This window comes from Lampetra planeri, chromosome 39 (assembly GCF_965212315.1).
Source record: "Lampetra planeri chromosome 39, kcLamPlan1.2.h2, whole genome shotgun sequence".
Taxonomy (NCBI): Eukaryota; Metazoa; Chordata; class Hyperoartia; order Petromyzontiformes; family Petromyzontidae; genus Lampetra; species Lampetra planeri.
In genome coordinates this window covers 6,291,555-6,307,820 of record NC_136145.1, presented here as the reverse complement: position 1 = coordinate 6,307,820, position 16,266 = coordinate 6,291,555, and the positions used below count along the sequence as shown (strand labels likewise).

The following is a 16,266-nucleotide window of genomic DNA, read 5'->3' as shown; positions in this document are numbered from 1 at the left end:
GGTGGTGGTTGGGCAGGGCCATGAGGTGTGGTGGTGGTGGTTGGGCAGGGCCATGAGGTGTGGTGGTTGTTGTTGGGCAGGGCCATGAGGTGTGGTGGTTGTTGTTGGGTAGGACCGTGAGGGGTGGTGGTAGTTGTCTATCGTCATTGTTCAGGAAGGCAAATTGATTGTTGGTTTTAAGTGTTACGGAAGTCCGTGTGTTTAATAATTTATTTTCCAGATTAAAATATAGACGTACCGTATATGGCTTTGTAAAGGTACCATTTGGTTCTTTCGGTAAAGTCACGTAGAAAGAAAATAAATGAACGTGTGGATGATGACTAAGAAATAATTGGGAAGATGGCCAACGTGGCTCAGATGGTAAAGCGTTGAGTCGGCCCCGCTGATCTTCTGGGATTTCATTGCAGGTTTGAGTTGCACCTGACCAAACTTGGTTCTCAAGTGCAGCAGTGCGTTAATGGTCTTAGCCTCCAGTCATCAATGACGACACAGAAACAGCCATCACATTACATTTGATTGTGCACTTAATTTTTATACATTTCAGCCCTGAGAAGTGAAACATATCGCGTCGACTGCCGTGCGATGAACGTCACAACAATATGACACGCAGAGCGAGTATGGTGCTGCCCCGTGGGTGAATGGAGCAGGTCTCAGAGGTAGTTCTGTGGTGTCCGCTTCCGTGCGCGGTTCTTGTACACGGAAGGGTCTCACTGCTCAGGGAGAGATCCTGGCGCGTCCTTTGTCTCACGCCGTGATGCCAATTGTACAACGGGGATGACATTGGATTTGATTTTATTATTCGCACAAAAAAGACCAAGTGAAAGACAAACAGTGCAAAATAAAAAAATACAATGTTCAAAAAAAGTGCGCGGGTGAGGTTGGAAACCCAAGAGGGCTTACGTGAAAGCCACACCAAAGAAAAATGTATATACGCAACACAGATTGTTCAATAAGTGGTGGGAATTGCATCAAATGGTTTTTGCGGATGCGATTTTTTTTAAAGTACAATACGTGAATCAAGGCCGTAGCCATGGAGTCAACATTGGGGGGGACCAAATCTTCCAGGGTGTCTGGGGGGTACCAACCCAGAAAAATATATAAATTTGAAAACTAATTTCCTGCCTAAAACATTAAAAAATTCACTAACACATGGGATGGACTTTTTATTTCTTTTTTACAATAATGTCCAATAGTGTATTGTATTACATTGCTCTGTTTTTTTTGGTACCATTTCTTGTTTCATTGTATGTCATGGCAGAGATTAGGGATTAATAAAGTACAACCATAACCACAATCATATAACCAGAAATCTATGCATTGATTTATATGAAGACAAGTCCAGATATTGTGGCCAAGGTTTAGCAAAGTGTTGTTTTTATTTACATAGCATCGCTATTATTATTTTTATAGCTATATATTGGGGGGACATTTTGAGCATATTTGAATATTGGGGAGGATGTGTGGTGTGGGGATGTGTCCCCTTCAACATATATTATAATTACGTCCTTGACGTGAATATTATAAAACCGTTCGTTGCCTTGAGCGTTCCGGCGATCACGAATTCGTGACGCTCCGTACACTTTAATCATTTTTTACGTGTGTCGGTTGAGAGGCGCCCTCTCATGGAAGACAAGCTTACAGGCTGAACGAAACCCGCGGGGACGTGACTTATTCGTTCACAACAATGACGACTTATCCCATCATTTCTCCGAAACGAGACACGACTCGTTCCGCCAATGCAAACCACCACCCCCACACCAACCCATATATAGAGCGACTTCCTCAAAGTTTGTCCACTATTCATTTACAAGGCCCCCACTACCTGTGGAACCACGAGAACAAGGTATATGTTTCTGCACCCTTCTAAACGCTTGAGTGTTAATTGTACATGTTTATGTGTGTGTGTCAACGTGCACATAGCCTGGCACAAGTGTCGTGGTGACGTCCCCTGTTGTTGTTGTTTCATTGCGAAGCGGGGAGCGGTGGTGCAGCGTCTCCCCTAGGTCGACTCAGCATCAACTGAGTACCTGGTGCGGTGTGTAAACATCGTCACTGGGGAGACAAAGGCGGCCGGGCGTGGTGCTGGCCACCCACCCTAGGTGCTCGCTAATAGCACTTGCCCCTACAGTCTGTTAAGGCTATACGGGGGATCTTTGTCTTCCGTGATTGTTAAGGAAGTCAAATTGATTGTTGGTTTTAAGTGTTACGGAAGTCCGTGTGTTTAATAATTAAGTTTCCAGACTAATATATAGACTATATGGCTTTGTAAATTTACTCTTTGGTTCTTTCGGTAAAGTCACGTTGAAATAAAATAAATTTAATAATAGAGTACGACGTTTCGATTGCAACACAAGCAACCGTCATCAGGCAGAACTAAAATTGAGAGACAAAACACAGACACGGAGACAGACAGACACACAACACAGACACACAGACAGACACATAAGCAGAGAGAGACGACACGGAGACACAAGCAGAGAGAGACAACACAGAGACACACAGACAGACACACAAGCAGAGAGAGACAACACAGACACACACAGAGAGAGACACACACAGCATAGCCACAACTACGTGACTTTACCGAAAGAACCAAAGAGTAATTCCTGTAGTCACGAAAGCTTAGTTTGACCAATACTTTGTCGCGTTATCTTTTTTGATGATCACTCCGTAAGCGTTCACCGCCCTTCCTCGGTCCGAACCGCCGCTGGTGGAAATTCCACATTGCTATGACAGGACCCAGTATATCCAAATAACAACCGCTGTTAACTTTCCACAAGATGGTGATAATTATTATGTTTTAGTCATAGTTATCTTTCCATTGGACGGCAGCCGTGCGTTGTTAGTCGAGTCCGTGTCTGCACATTTCATTTGAGTAGTGGACTCAAGCGGTCAGACAATTTCTCTGCGCTTCGTTAAATGTTGGACGGGTGTGCACTACACCGCTCTCCAAGGCAAAGGGTGACCTCAGCAAATTTAACACACAAATCTGGCTGTCGGCCTGATGAAGCTAGTTGTAATTGCTGGCGAAACGTCGAACTCAGATTGTAAATGTTGTGGCTTGGCTCTCCAACACACAACCGGTGTGCTGTACGAGCAACGAATACCAATTGGCTGTGTCAGGTGGTGGTGGGTTTAACGACACATTTATATATTTATGCGATCTAACCAAAAAAACGATGTATTATGGATTCAATGCCTCTGAAATTAAAGCCATCTGGAGAATTCCCAAAACTTCACACCGGTGTTGCTGCACTAGTGACGAATTGGCACGTTCTGTTGACGTGACAACCCTTACTAGTTGGCTGTGCCGGGTGGTGACGGGTTTAACGACACGTTGACATTTATGCAATCTAATCCCAAAAACTTCTATTATGGACCTCAGTAAATATGTTTATAAGCCATGGCTGACTCTTGTGACATTTTTACTCAGCGTCTTTCATGCAGACCTGTTCATGTCTCACCGTCAGTCATGCTCTGGTGGGCAGTCGCAATCATCATTTTTACTCAGTGTCTTTCATACAGACCTGTTCATGTCTCACCGTCAGTCATGCTCTGGTCGGCAGTCGCAATCATCGTGGTCGATGCATTTTCCTCGTGTTGACAAATATTTGTGGCCACTGATTTCATGACCAGAATTAACACTGCTGCGTGGCAATGTCGCCTGTAATCGCAATGGCTTGCAGTGGCATCAAAGAGGCCCCTTCTCGGCTGTGCCCGAGAATTGCTCGGTTGAACCGCTTGTAACTCTGGAGGGCGCAATGACAAAATGATTCAACCGCGGAACTAATTCGTGGATTTGTTTTCTCTCCCAAGGTGCTGACGGTGTGTTCGGTCGTGTGCACATTGCAGAAGACGCACAGAGTAACGGAATAACACTAAACGACGGCGATGGAGGCAGCGTAAGAAATTTTGTGTCAAACGGAGTCGTCACTCTTTCGGTTAAACCGCGCGCATGCGATGCTAGTGTGTAAGATAATGTTTCCTTTCACAACTTAAACAGAAAAAAAAATCCAAAATGCAAAAAAGCTAAACGGTAGAGAATTCCACGTACAGTTTATTTGGTTATTACGCTGCTGAATAAGGGGCCTCCATAAGCTCTGCAGCATGCACATCAAAGCATAGTACAGAACAACAATGTATTTTGCACTGCCCACGATGTAGTGCCACTGTAAAACATTTAAAACGAAGTTAAAGTCTACGCTGAACAGTACTTGGTAAACGTATCCTCTAACACTTCCAAACGTACTGCCGTGGGAGTCTACATGGGTTGGGGTAGAAGGAGATTTTAGATGCACTTACCTTGTTGCGTAGGCATGTACTGGTGGGAACCTCCTGGTTCCACCAGCCCACAGGGGATTATTGTGTCCGTCCGTCGTGGATCCAAAAATGGGAGGGGTGGGCAGGGTGGAGAGGGGAGGGTGGGGAGGGGCTGGGTGGGGAGGGTGGGGCTGGGTGGGGAGGGGAGGGTGGGGAGGGGCTGGGTGGGGAGGGTGGGGAGGGGCTGGGTGGGGGGGTGGGAGGGGTGAGGCTGGGTGGGGAGAGGCTGGTCACCCCGTGGGTGCCCTTATAAAACTCAACGTTTAACCTACTCACGCCGGCTTGTGCCCGCCCTCACAGTCGGCCATATATGCGGAATACACCACGCCGCCGTTGACCCTGGTCATTGAACGAGCAACCCAACGTTCCTACCAGCTCCCCGCAGGAATATGTTTAATGCTGTCATCTTGAGAAAAAAAAACGTATTTAAGCAACTTGGCCAACGTTCCCTCATACTGCCGAGTGTAGAACACAAAGCTTCTCCACTCATTTCCTGAAGAAGCTGAACTTACATTTTTTATTTTACCAGGCAAGTCCCACTGAGAAATATCGCTCCTTTTCAGAAGCGACCTTGCCACAAGTGATACACCCAACGATTTGGCTTATCACGTGGAAATATAGAGCAGCCAAATACGTCTGTTCACGTTATTTCGAGCAGAGTAAACTAAACTCAAACGGTGATTTTTATTTTATTTTATCAGGTAAGGCCCACTTGAGCTATATCGTTTTCTTTCAGAAGCGACCTTGTCACAAATGATAGCTCAAATACTCTGAAACGCATGTTGATTCAAAATGCGGAGGGAAAAACCAGAGGACCCGGAGAAAAATCCACACGATCATGGGGAGGACATGCAAACTCCAAATATACAACAGCAGGCATCAGGGGTTGGGATCGAACCCACAACCTACTGCACACTAGGCGATGTAGTTAACATCTCGCCACCACAGCAGCTGTGAGCACAAGGAGCAAATCGTCAGACATGATGCTGAACAACACACGGTAGAACCCAAAAACGCATCTGAGAGTGCGTTGAAACTTTTTAACTTCAGCAAGGAAGTATGCGTAACGGCAAATTAAACATCTTAAGGCAGAAACAGTATTTGGTACCACACATAAGCAATGAGCTACTGCGTTGTACTTGCGCGTACTTCAAAAACGTTAGTTTATAAAGACATGTTCATGCGATGGAACACATCCCGAGAGGGTAAATCGACCTTTGAGGAGATGGAATAATGACATCGGCTCGTGTGCAGGTGCTGGATGGATGCTTACACCGTAGGATCCCGAGATATACCAGTGGCCTAGGGAGGCTTCATCCAGCAGTAGATCGACCATGGCTGCTTCTGATGATGATGATTAATGTGGTAGCCCACAGCTCAAAACATGTGCTACATCACATATGGGTCACAGGTTAGGGGTTCATATGATATACCGTCGCACAATTGCGAGGGAAACCTGAGAGTGTGGAGTCTTGTACGCAAAGTAATTGACGTGGGGAATGATGTTGTCTTAGTAAATGTTTAATGGTATGAAATGTGCAAGGAGTTACAATGCAATATTTCAACATTTTAAAAAAAATGGATTGTTATCTTTTTGAGAAAAATGTGGTGTGCATATTTCATAACTTGCAGAGGGAACAGAAAGACGAAGAAAACAAACGCTTTAAAACACATCACAGATTTTAAAGAGTGTTTCCGTCAGACATACACCGCCCTCTTTAAAGAAATGTCGGACTACGGAAAGGCATCAATTCTCCAAACAAAACTCGAGCGCAGTGATGTTCACAAGTACCTCGAGGAGGTAAGCATGAATATATGCGTTGCTTTTTCCTCATTAAGATGCATTTAGAATACTTTGCTAAAGCAATATCAGCCTAACTTATGTCAAGTCCTCTGTGTTGTAAAGCCACAGAAAACCCGGAAGTGTAGTCCACGTATTATTTGGTGATCCAATCCTTTACAAGTTTGATTAGGGTGGAGACTTGTCCTCGCTGTTGCGAGTTTGCTGCTCGTTGCAGAGGTTCACGGTTCAAGTCCAGCGGCCGCCCCGATTAATACTGCCTGCAAAAATAAAAAAAACACGCGCCATCTGCTTCGCAGTGGACGTGAAAGATCCTGTGATGTCATTCGCAACATTAGGCAACTGTGTGCCCGTGTCATGGTCCAAATTTGTCAAACTTGAAAAATTACTCAATGAGAATATAGACATCAATCATTTACTCCCAACTAGAAAACTTGGCAGGATCCTTCCGAAAAAAGAGTCATGAAACTCGATGAGGTTTCCTGGGTAAACAAGTGTAATGATACTCTTTGGTTCTTTCGGTAAAGTCACTTAGAAAATTAAATCAAATAATATAATACGACGTTTCGGTTGCAACACAAGCAACCATCATCAGGTAAGAATGATAAAACACAGACACGGGAACAGCATAGGCAGACATACATGCAGAGAGAGACACACACAAAGACACACCGAACGAGACACACACGAAACATACGTGACTTTACCGAAAGAACCAAAGAGTAATTCCTGCAGTCACGAAAGCTTCGAATCAAGTGTAATAATAAGTTAGCTTTGCTCGTGGATGTGAAATGCATATTTCATTGAAATAAGGTCAAAATGGTAGGGAAATAAAATCAACAAAGAAAACAATGGACAACTAACCAAAGATGTTAACCAGTCCAAAATTACCTGGCGCATACGAGAATGGGCTTTTGAGAATGCCTCTGTTGGTTATTAATATGTTGAAAGTGTTAAAAACGTATACATTTTCAATTATTTCATACAGGATAGTTGGAAACTTCGTATGCAATGTATATTCCAAATTACATTTTAAAGGACCCAAAACTGGTTTATGTTGCCTTTGCATCTATACATGGGGTTCTTACTGTCTCCATTTAGCAATTATTCCTAACCTTAATTTGGAGCTTTCGTGACTGCAGGAATTACTCTTTGGCTATTTCCGTAAAGTCACGTATAAAGATAAAATAATAAATTAAATAATAGCATACTACGACGTTCCGATTGCAACACAAGCAATCAAGGCCTCGCCACAGAGACGATCTCTCTCGTTGTGCCGATGCGTGCTCTCTCTCTGTGTATCTTTGTGATATCTGTCTGCTTATATGTCTGTATATAGTTTTCTGGTTAGATTTTTGTTGCTAGTTCTTTTATACCTGATGATGATTGCTTGTGTTGCAATCGAAACGTCGTAGTATGCTATTATTTAATTTATTATTTTATCTTTATACGTGACTTTACCGAAAGAACCAAAGAGTTATTCCTAACCTATTAAGGTAATACTACCGTGCCAAATGTGGGACAACACTTAAACGTACAAAATGTGAAACCGAATGTATGTTTTACAGGTTCGGCATTCCATTTTATTCCTTGGACAAATCCACAAACCCACCGTAAACCCTGAAGAGATGCCTTTACTTGAGACATTCAGACGCTGGTCAGCAACCCCGGATGCATTCAAAACCCACGTGCCAAGAACAACGCCATACTCGATTATGCTAGAGATGGTGAGTGTGTTTTTATACAATTATCTTGTGAAGCTAAAGGTTCTGCAGAGCTGTTGGCAGCACGAGGTTAATTGGTTTCAGAAGATAATACGAAACAGTTTGGCTATTTCATCATTAGACCTCCTTTGCAAGTACCAAAATATAATAATAGGGGGTTTTCCCTTTTTTCTGGAAACAAAACTTAAACCTTTTTACGAGGATTCATGTCTGCATTAACCACAATACTTGCTGTCAAATGCAAACAAAAAACACACTATGATAATATATAATGCATTGTCCTTGAAACTGATTGGTCCACACCAAGGGACGGCTTTCTTTTGAGCCCCGACCCAATTGGTGCTCGACCAGAGGACGCCAAAAGGCGTACAGCTCAAAGACAATGCACTATCAAAGTAATGAGGGCTCGGGGTGAGCATCTACATCATTAGACCTCCTTTGTTGTGGATCAATCAGTTTTAAGGACAATGCATATATTATCATAGTGTGTTTTTTGTTTGCATTTGACTGCAAGTATTGTGGTTAATGCAGACATGAATCCTCGTAAAAAGGTTTCAGTTTTTTTGCCAGAAAAAAGGGGAAAACCCTATTATTATAGTTTGGCTATTGATGCATTCACACATATTAAACCTCTGAGATAACATTAACTGGTTATTTGTTGTACATTGTTCTGAAACTAAACTTGTGGTAAATCTTTTAAATTATCAACTCTCCCATCCCTCTCAAAATATGTTTTAATACAGGTCGTGCGTGCTGAAGGTCCTGGAAAGAGCAATGCCATCAAGACGACTCTGGAGGGCCTTGCTGAAAGAATTCTGCAGCCTTATTCCCCAACGAATCCAAAACTGCCTTTTTTTGCCACTGTAGTATCACAAAGTTTTTTCCGTGATGAAGAGCAACGCTACGACATTCTAAATGCCTCACCGATGCTTTTCTGGGGCGCCTCCCTGAGCTCTTCAGGAAAAGAAGCGTCGAAAATAATGTTGGCCCTCAACTGCCTGTTCAACTGGCATCCACTCGTAGCACAAGCTGTCACATTCGCACGAAACCACCCAGATGCAAGTGGTATTTTAAAATTCCCTCCGACGGTGACCTCCAGGGCCTACAAGCACAACGACTTGAATCTGAAACTCGACGAGTGCCCACCGTGTTCTAAATGCGTGACAGTCTTCAGGAGTTGCACATTCATACCTTGTCCGGAAAATATACAAAAAGTACACTGGGAGTTTGGCAATTGTGCAGAAACTGAAGCAGTTAGTAATCTTTTAAAGGGTAATACTTACTTTGCACGTAAAGTTGAAGTCACATTTGACTACGTTCATATGGAATCCGAGAGAACTGTTGAAGCAAAATGTTGGTTGAATACATGTAGATGGCCAGGTGGACTGGAGGTATTCATTCCATCTGGCCCACGTACACCTCAGGCGTCATCATAGGTCAGGAATAGTTTTATATCACGTGCCTACTCCTCGATCCAAAGGAAAATCATGAGACCACTATGCATTCGCCACAGTTGGTTGGCAAAAAAACAAAATGCACTCACACTGCTGGCTCAAAATGTTTACTGCTGCTTCCTGGTGAAAGTACTGTAGCCCATAGTCCTCTCTTCCAGCAGGGCCTCTTCAGGAGTCTTGGCCAAGAGGCTAGATCCACTCAATCTCGCAGCGTCAGGGCATGGGAGCTCATGTACTATGGCAGCCGCATCAGAGTCATCGCGTTTGGTTTTTCCTGCTGTTAAACCAAATGCCACGGCGCAACATCTGGCGCATAAGTGCATGCCATCAAATATCTAAATATGTACACATGTCTCACAAATCCTGGAAGGCAATTACGGCTGGGTTCAGTGCCTGGTGCTGTGCAATAACGCGTGCTTCCAAATGCAATACGTCCAGGGAGAATGTACACGAAAGCACTCTACTGCCCAACATCCCATGGGCAGTCTGACTCCTTTGGAAGGAATTATAAAACACGTAAACTCCGCCCGCCTGAAGTTTTACAACTTCTGTTGGTGGTGTTCGGAAGCATCGGTCCAGGAACAGCCTCTAAGGCCATTGCTTCAAAGACACTGCCCTAGTTGAGGGTTTACACCACGTGTCCCACTCGCCTTGGTGTTCTCATGACATGTCAGGGCACATCAGCATTATGTTTAACAGGCGAGGTGTTTTGGGTAAAGAGAAAAGCCATAATCATATTCGCTATAAAATCTCCGCCCCCCCCTCCCGCCCCCATTGATATGGCAATGGTGGGGGGGGGGGGGTCTCTTGTTCTGGTCAAGGAATCTCTCATTGGTTCAGTGAAAGGCTTTAGTGTCCAGCTTGTCCTAAAAATCATAGCACTCATCAATGCAATTACCAAACACTAGTGAGGTTTTCCTGGATAAAGGGTGATATATTCACAAGCGGCAGTATTCATAATTTATCCAAAATATGTATATCGTCGCAGTACGGAAATAACTTTACACTTAGCTTTTGTTTTCATAGCATCGGCTCTGACAATGGTGAAAGGTCACAGTATATGTTGGTGCTGATTGTCGCAAGCATTTGATTGTCAAAATGTACCCTCCCAATGGTTTATAAGTCCAATGTGTTTTTTTTTTAAATGTGTAATTAGGTCATATTTTTAAATAACCGATAAGAAAGTTATCAAGTGAAAAAAATATTGTGATGACAATGTTTAATGGTGGTGGTATATGGTTTTTAAGAGTTTGTATATATTGTACGTTTTATATATAACTAGCAAAGTTATCCAGCTTCGTACGGGTCTCGGTAATCAAATGTTAAGAGTAATGTCATGCTGTCTTTCTTGGAATAATTGAATGCTGCAAATGAAGTCGGTTAATGTGTGTATTTTATTACGGTTTTTTGGTTGTGTGATACAGTCACAGGGCGTATTTGTTTGATATGAGGACAGCTTTTAAATTTGTAACTCTTGGAAAGCTTCAGGATAGAAAATGTTGTATGTATTGCTATCTGTTGGGTTTAATCGAATGAAGCTTCAATTGTGGCGTACAAGTCGACAGCGAATTGGTGGTAGATCTCTTTGCATTGCAAGAAGAGATTGAAGGTGCCATTTCGCAACATGATCCTGAAGGCATAGAAGTCAATGGAGGAAATCGTCTTTTATATATAACGGATGGTAAGGTGCTAATTCCATGAATAAAGGGTCACGATGGAGATTTTTTGGAAAATATAGAGATTTTTAAGACAGTTTTAACTTTAGGTGTTTCGCAGATGACACCCTTGACCCGCTGACTTCACTGAAATCTTTGGGAAAAATTCCTTATGCCCTATCTGCAGTGGTGGCAACTATAAAGCATAAAGCCAACCAAGCCAATGGTCAGGGCCCCAAGTGGCTCAAGGTGATTCGTGAAACATTTGGGAGTGCATCAACCATCAGCTCAAATTTGAGTCGTACATATACAGTGAGGGAAATAAGTATTTTATCCCCTGCTGATTTTGTATGTTTGCCCACTGACAAAGAAATGATCACTCTATAAATGTAATGGCAGGTTTATTTGAACAGTGAGAGACAGAATAACAACAACAAAAATCCAGAAAAACGCATGTCAAAAATGTTATAAATTGATTTGCATTTTAATGAGGGAAATAAGTATTTGACCCCTCTGCAAAACATGACTTAGTACTTGGTGGCAAAACCCTTCTTGGCAATCACAGAGGTCAGACGTTTCTTGTAGTTGGCCACCAGGTTTGCACACATCTCAGGAGGGATTTTGTCCCACTCCTCTTTGCAGAACTTCTCCAAGTCATTAAGGTTTCGAGGCTGACGTTTGGCAACTCGAACCTTCAGCTCCTTCCACAGATTTTCTATGGGATTAAGGTCTGGAGACTGGCTAGGCCACTCCAGGACCTTAATGTGCTTCTTCTTGAGCCACTCCTTTGTTGCCTTGGCCGTGTGTTTTGCATCATTGTCATGCTGGAATACCCATCCACGGCCCATTTTCAATGCCCTGGCTGAGGGAAGGAGGTTCTCACCCAAGATTTGACGATACATGGCCCCGTCCATCGTCCCTTTGATGTGGTGAAGTTGTCCTGTCCCCTTAGCAGAAAAACACCCCCAAAGCATAATGTTTCCACCTCCATGTTTGACGGTGGGGATGGTGTTCTTGGGGTCATAGGCAGCATTCCTCCTCTTCCAAACACGGCGAGTTGAGTTGATGCCAAAGAGCTCCATTTTGGTCTCATCTGACCACAACACTTTCACCCAGTTGTCCTCTGAATCATTCAGATGGTCATTGGCAAACTTCAGACGGGCATGTATATGTGCTTTCTTGAGCAGGGGGACCTTGCGGGCGCTGCAGGATTTCAGTCCTTCACGGCGTAGTGTGTTACTAACTGTTTTCTTGGTGACTATGGTCCCAGCTGCCTTGAGATCATTGACAAGATCCTCCCGTGTAGTTCTGGGCTGATTCCTCACCATTCTCATGATCATTGCAACTCCACGAGGTGAGATCTTGCATGGAGCCCCAGGCCGAGGGAGATTGACAGTTCTTTTGTGTTTCTTTCATTTGCGTTGTCACCTTCTCACCAAGCTGCTTGGCAATGGTCGTGTAGCCCATTCCAGCCTTGTGTAGGTCTACAATCGTGTCCCTGACATCCTTGGAGAGCTCTTTGGTCTTGGCCATGGTGGAGAGTTTGGAATCTGATTGATTGATTGCTTCTGTGAACAGGTGTCTTTTATGCAGGTAACGAGCTGAGATTAGGAGCACACTCTTAAAGGGAGTGCTCCTAATCTCAGCTTGTTACCTGTATAAAAGACACCTGGGAGCCAGAAATCTTTCTGATTGAGAGGGGGTCAAATACTAATTTCCCTCATTAAAATGCTAATAATTTTATAACATTTTTGACATGCGTTTTTCTGGATTTTTTTGCTATTCTGTCTCTCACTCTTCAAATAAACCTACCATTAAAATTATAGACTGATCATTTCTTTGTCAGTGGGCAAACGTACAGAATCAGCAGGGGATCAAATACTTTTTTCCCTCACTGTAAATAATAAAGAAAAGGGGTAAATTAACGTCATCTATGTCTGCTGTGCATCTGTATTCTAAATCTCATTACATATATAATGAGTGGCTCTGACATGATAAGAACTTGAATCGTTTATTAATAAATCTTCGGTACAGCTTGGTTGTCTCTCGTCTCTTCTCACTCGCACTACGGATGCACGCCGCCCAACCGGCTTCGCTGCCCCGCGCCACGTGGCGCTCACCCACTCTCCAGCACGCCGCTGGCTGACGGCGCGCTAGGTAGCGTTTGAACGGCTGAAGGTCAAGCCGCCATGTGGTGGGGCAGCGGCGACGGGGAGCTCCTCTTGATTCTTCACACACCGACCCCGAACCTTGCTCCGGCCCCCGCTTATATTCGCTCCCCGGTGACTAAGCCCCGCCTCTGGCCACGCCCCTCATGGAACCTTCGGGAGCGTTCCAGAGGCTTCCCCGGTGGCTCCGCCCCATTACCTTTGGCCGAGATGTAATCCTTCCCCTCGATAACCCATAACTGCATATCACACAACACCCCTCATAATACATGAGATGGCGCTCTCATTACACGTGAATATGTTTGTCTACATTTGTATTATCTTGCAATGTCTCTATCTAACATCTCAATAGAATCATGTAAATGTATAGGGGGGAAAGGGGGCTAGGGCAGCAACACAATGTTGTGCTTAGGGCCCCCTATGGGATATCACCACGAATGCCAAATTGAATTCTGCTCCTGGCTGTTGATGCACTTTTTAATGGGATCAATCCAAACCACGATATCCCCCAATTGACTCGTATCGTTTATCGACTAGAATAAGTATAACCCGTAATAAGTATAACCCGTAAAAACAAAGTTTTTCACTATAAATCCTTTATATGCGTGGCAGCGAACTTAATGTAAAGGATTAAAAAATATATATTCGCCTGTGGAGGACGCGGGGATCAATCCCGCGACCTTAGGCATGGGAAGCGAGGGCGCTACCAACTGCGCTACTCCGCCACGGCCTGTGGAGGGGTTACGCTCTGGGCTCTTACACTGTGACGTTCAGCCAAAGCCATGAATGAGTTCTATTTGAATATATGTAAAATATTTTTTTTTTGCCTAACAAGTGTACAATTTTGGGATTTTTTTTTCACGAACATTAATTGTCTCGCACAACGAGCATGTGTGGAAAATGTCAGCTCGATTGGATCACGGGAAGTGGGTTAAAAAACGACCGAAAGATTTGCACGGTCGTAAGCAAGCAAGCAAGCACGCAAGCAAGCAAGCAAGCGAACTTAATATAAAGGATCTAAAAACAAAGTTTTTCACTATAAATCCTTTATATGCGTGGCAGCGAACTTAATATAAAGGATTTAAAAATATATTCCCATGTGGAGGACGCGGGGATCGATCCCGCGACCTTTGGCATGGGAAGCAAGGGCGCTACCAACTGCGCTACTCCGCCACGGCCTGTGGAGGGGTTACGCTCTGGGTTCTTACACTCTGACGTTCAGCCAAAGCCATGAATGCGTTCTATTTGAATATATGTAAAATACATTTTTTTTGCCTAAAAAGTGTAAAATTTTGGGAATTTTTTTTCACGAACAATAATTGTCTGGCACAACGAGTCTGTGTGGAAAATGTCAGCTCGATTGGATCACGGGAAGTGGGTTAAAAAACGACCGAAAGATTTGCACAGTCCTAAGCAAGCAAGCAAGCACGCAAGCAAGCAAGCACGCGAACTTAATATAAAGGATTAAAAAAAAGCTCACCTGCTGTGTAAGGTCGCATGATCAAATGATTTTATTAATGAATGGACCAATTTTCTATTCGCCTACTCGACTGAGATAACACGAAAACAATTGGGGGAAAACATCTCACCTCTAAAACTATTTTTTATTTTACCAGGTAAGGCCCCACTGAGCTTTGTTGCTGTTTTTCAGAAGCGACCTGGCCACAAACGAGAGCTCAACCAAGTGGCTTATCACGTGGACATTTATCGCAGTCAAACGCTCTAAACGCACGTTTCTAAATGTGGAGGGAAACACCGGAGGACCCGGAGAAAAATCCACGCGACCACGGGGAGAGCGAGAGAGAGAGACACACGCAAACTCTAAATATACAGCAGACGTCAGGGTTGGGATCGAACCAACGGCCTCCTGTATACCAGGCGATGGTAGTTAACATCTTTTCCCACGTGTGACATTGGAAGGGAGGTGATGGGAGGGCCTTGGTGACATCAGCCATGTCATGCTGGGCGTAGCTAGTATGGGGTTTCCTGCCTTCGGAAAGTAGAATGCTAGCGCACCCACTAATTTTTTTTAAGAGGCCCGAGTAACCAACCATAGAAAATAATGGATAATACCGTTGAGTCAATTAATGGACTGCGTCGGCTAATTGTTCCAGCTCTAGACCTGTGTCCAACCGTTCCGATTGGCATCACTGGGAAATCAGAACACTCTCCTGTATCGATCCATCGATCCATCGAAAGCCGCGTGACCCCATTCCGTGTTCAATTAATTTTCATGTCAACATCACAAAGGGCTCTGAGATGAATCTCCACTCTCAGGACCATAGTGGGGCAGTTGTGGCACTGCCACCTTTGCCCAAGCGCAGATCATTGTTTAGGAAATTCCCTCAATTCCAATTTCGTTTCCTAACTCCCAAGTGACATGCCACTAGAGAAGCTATAGACACGAAATCAGAGACGTAGTATGAAGGGAGAAATGTAGGCGAATGACGGCTCTAGTGACACGACAGAAGAGACACAGATGAGATAGATTTACTTCAAGGATGTAGTTGACGAGATAAGAGTGATGCAGGCAGGATCGGGTTCTGAATTCGAGATATTTTAAGCACCCCGAGTTGTTGTGAATTGTGGGCCCCCTTGATTTGATTTGGCACTTGGCATTAGTTTGCTTATGCCAAGCGCCACCATTACAATTGGAGCCTTGATCACTTTTGTGATGCCACTGTGGCTATGGGATGTTAACTACCTCGCCTGGTGTACAGGAGGTCGTGGGTTCGATCCCGATCCTGACGCCTGCTGTTCTATATTTGGAGTTTGCGTGTTTCTCTCTCTCTCATCATGACGGTGGCGAGGAGATGTTGACTACCTCGCCTGGTATATGGGAAGTTGTGGGCTCGATCCAGACCCTGACGCCTGCTGCTGTATATTTGGAGTTTGCGTGTCTCTCTCTCATCGTCATCACGGTGGCGAGGAGATGACTACCTCGTGAGGTATACAGGAAGTCGTGGGCTCGATCCCGACCCTGACGTCTACTGCTGTATAGTTGGAGTTTGGGGCGTCTCTCTCCGCGTGGTCGCGTGGGTTTATCTCCGCGCCCTCCGGTTTTCCCCTCCACATTTAGAATGAACATCACGGCATTTAGAGTATTTATTTGGCTGCTGTACATTTCCACGTGGCGATAAGCCA

At 44.2% G+C, this 16,266-nt stretch overlaps 1 long non-coding RNA gene across 1 annotated transcript; it reads left to right on the top strand.

Annotated features, from left to right (window-relative positions):
* Positions 1–1,743: 1,743 nt before the first annotated feature.
* On the top strand, positions 1,744–12,990 carry LOC144731539 (uncharacterized). Its single transcript, XR_013587965.1, has 5 exons — positions 1,744–1,843; positions 3,817–3,902; positions 5,953–6,121; positions 7,690–7,848; positions 8,589–12,990. It is a non-coding gene; the product is annotated as an uncharacterized LOC144731539 (long non-coding RNA).
* The last annotated feature ends 3,276 nt before the right edge of the window (positions 12,991–16,266 follow it).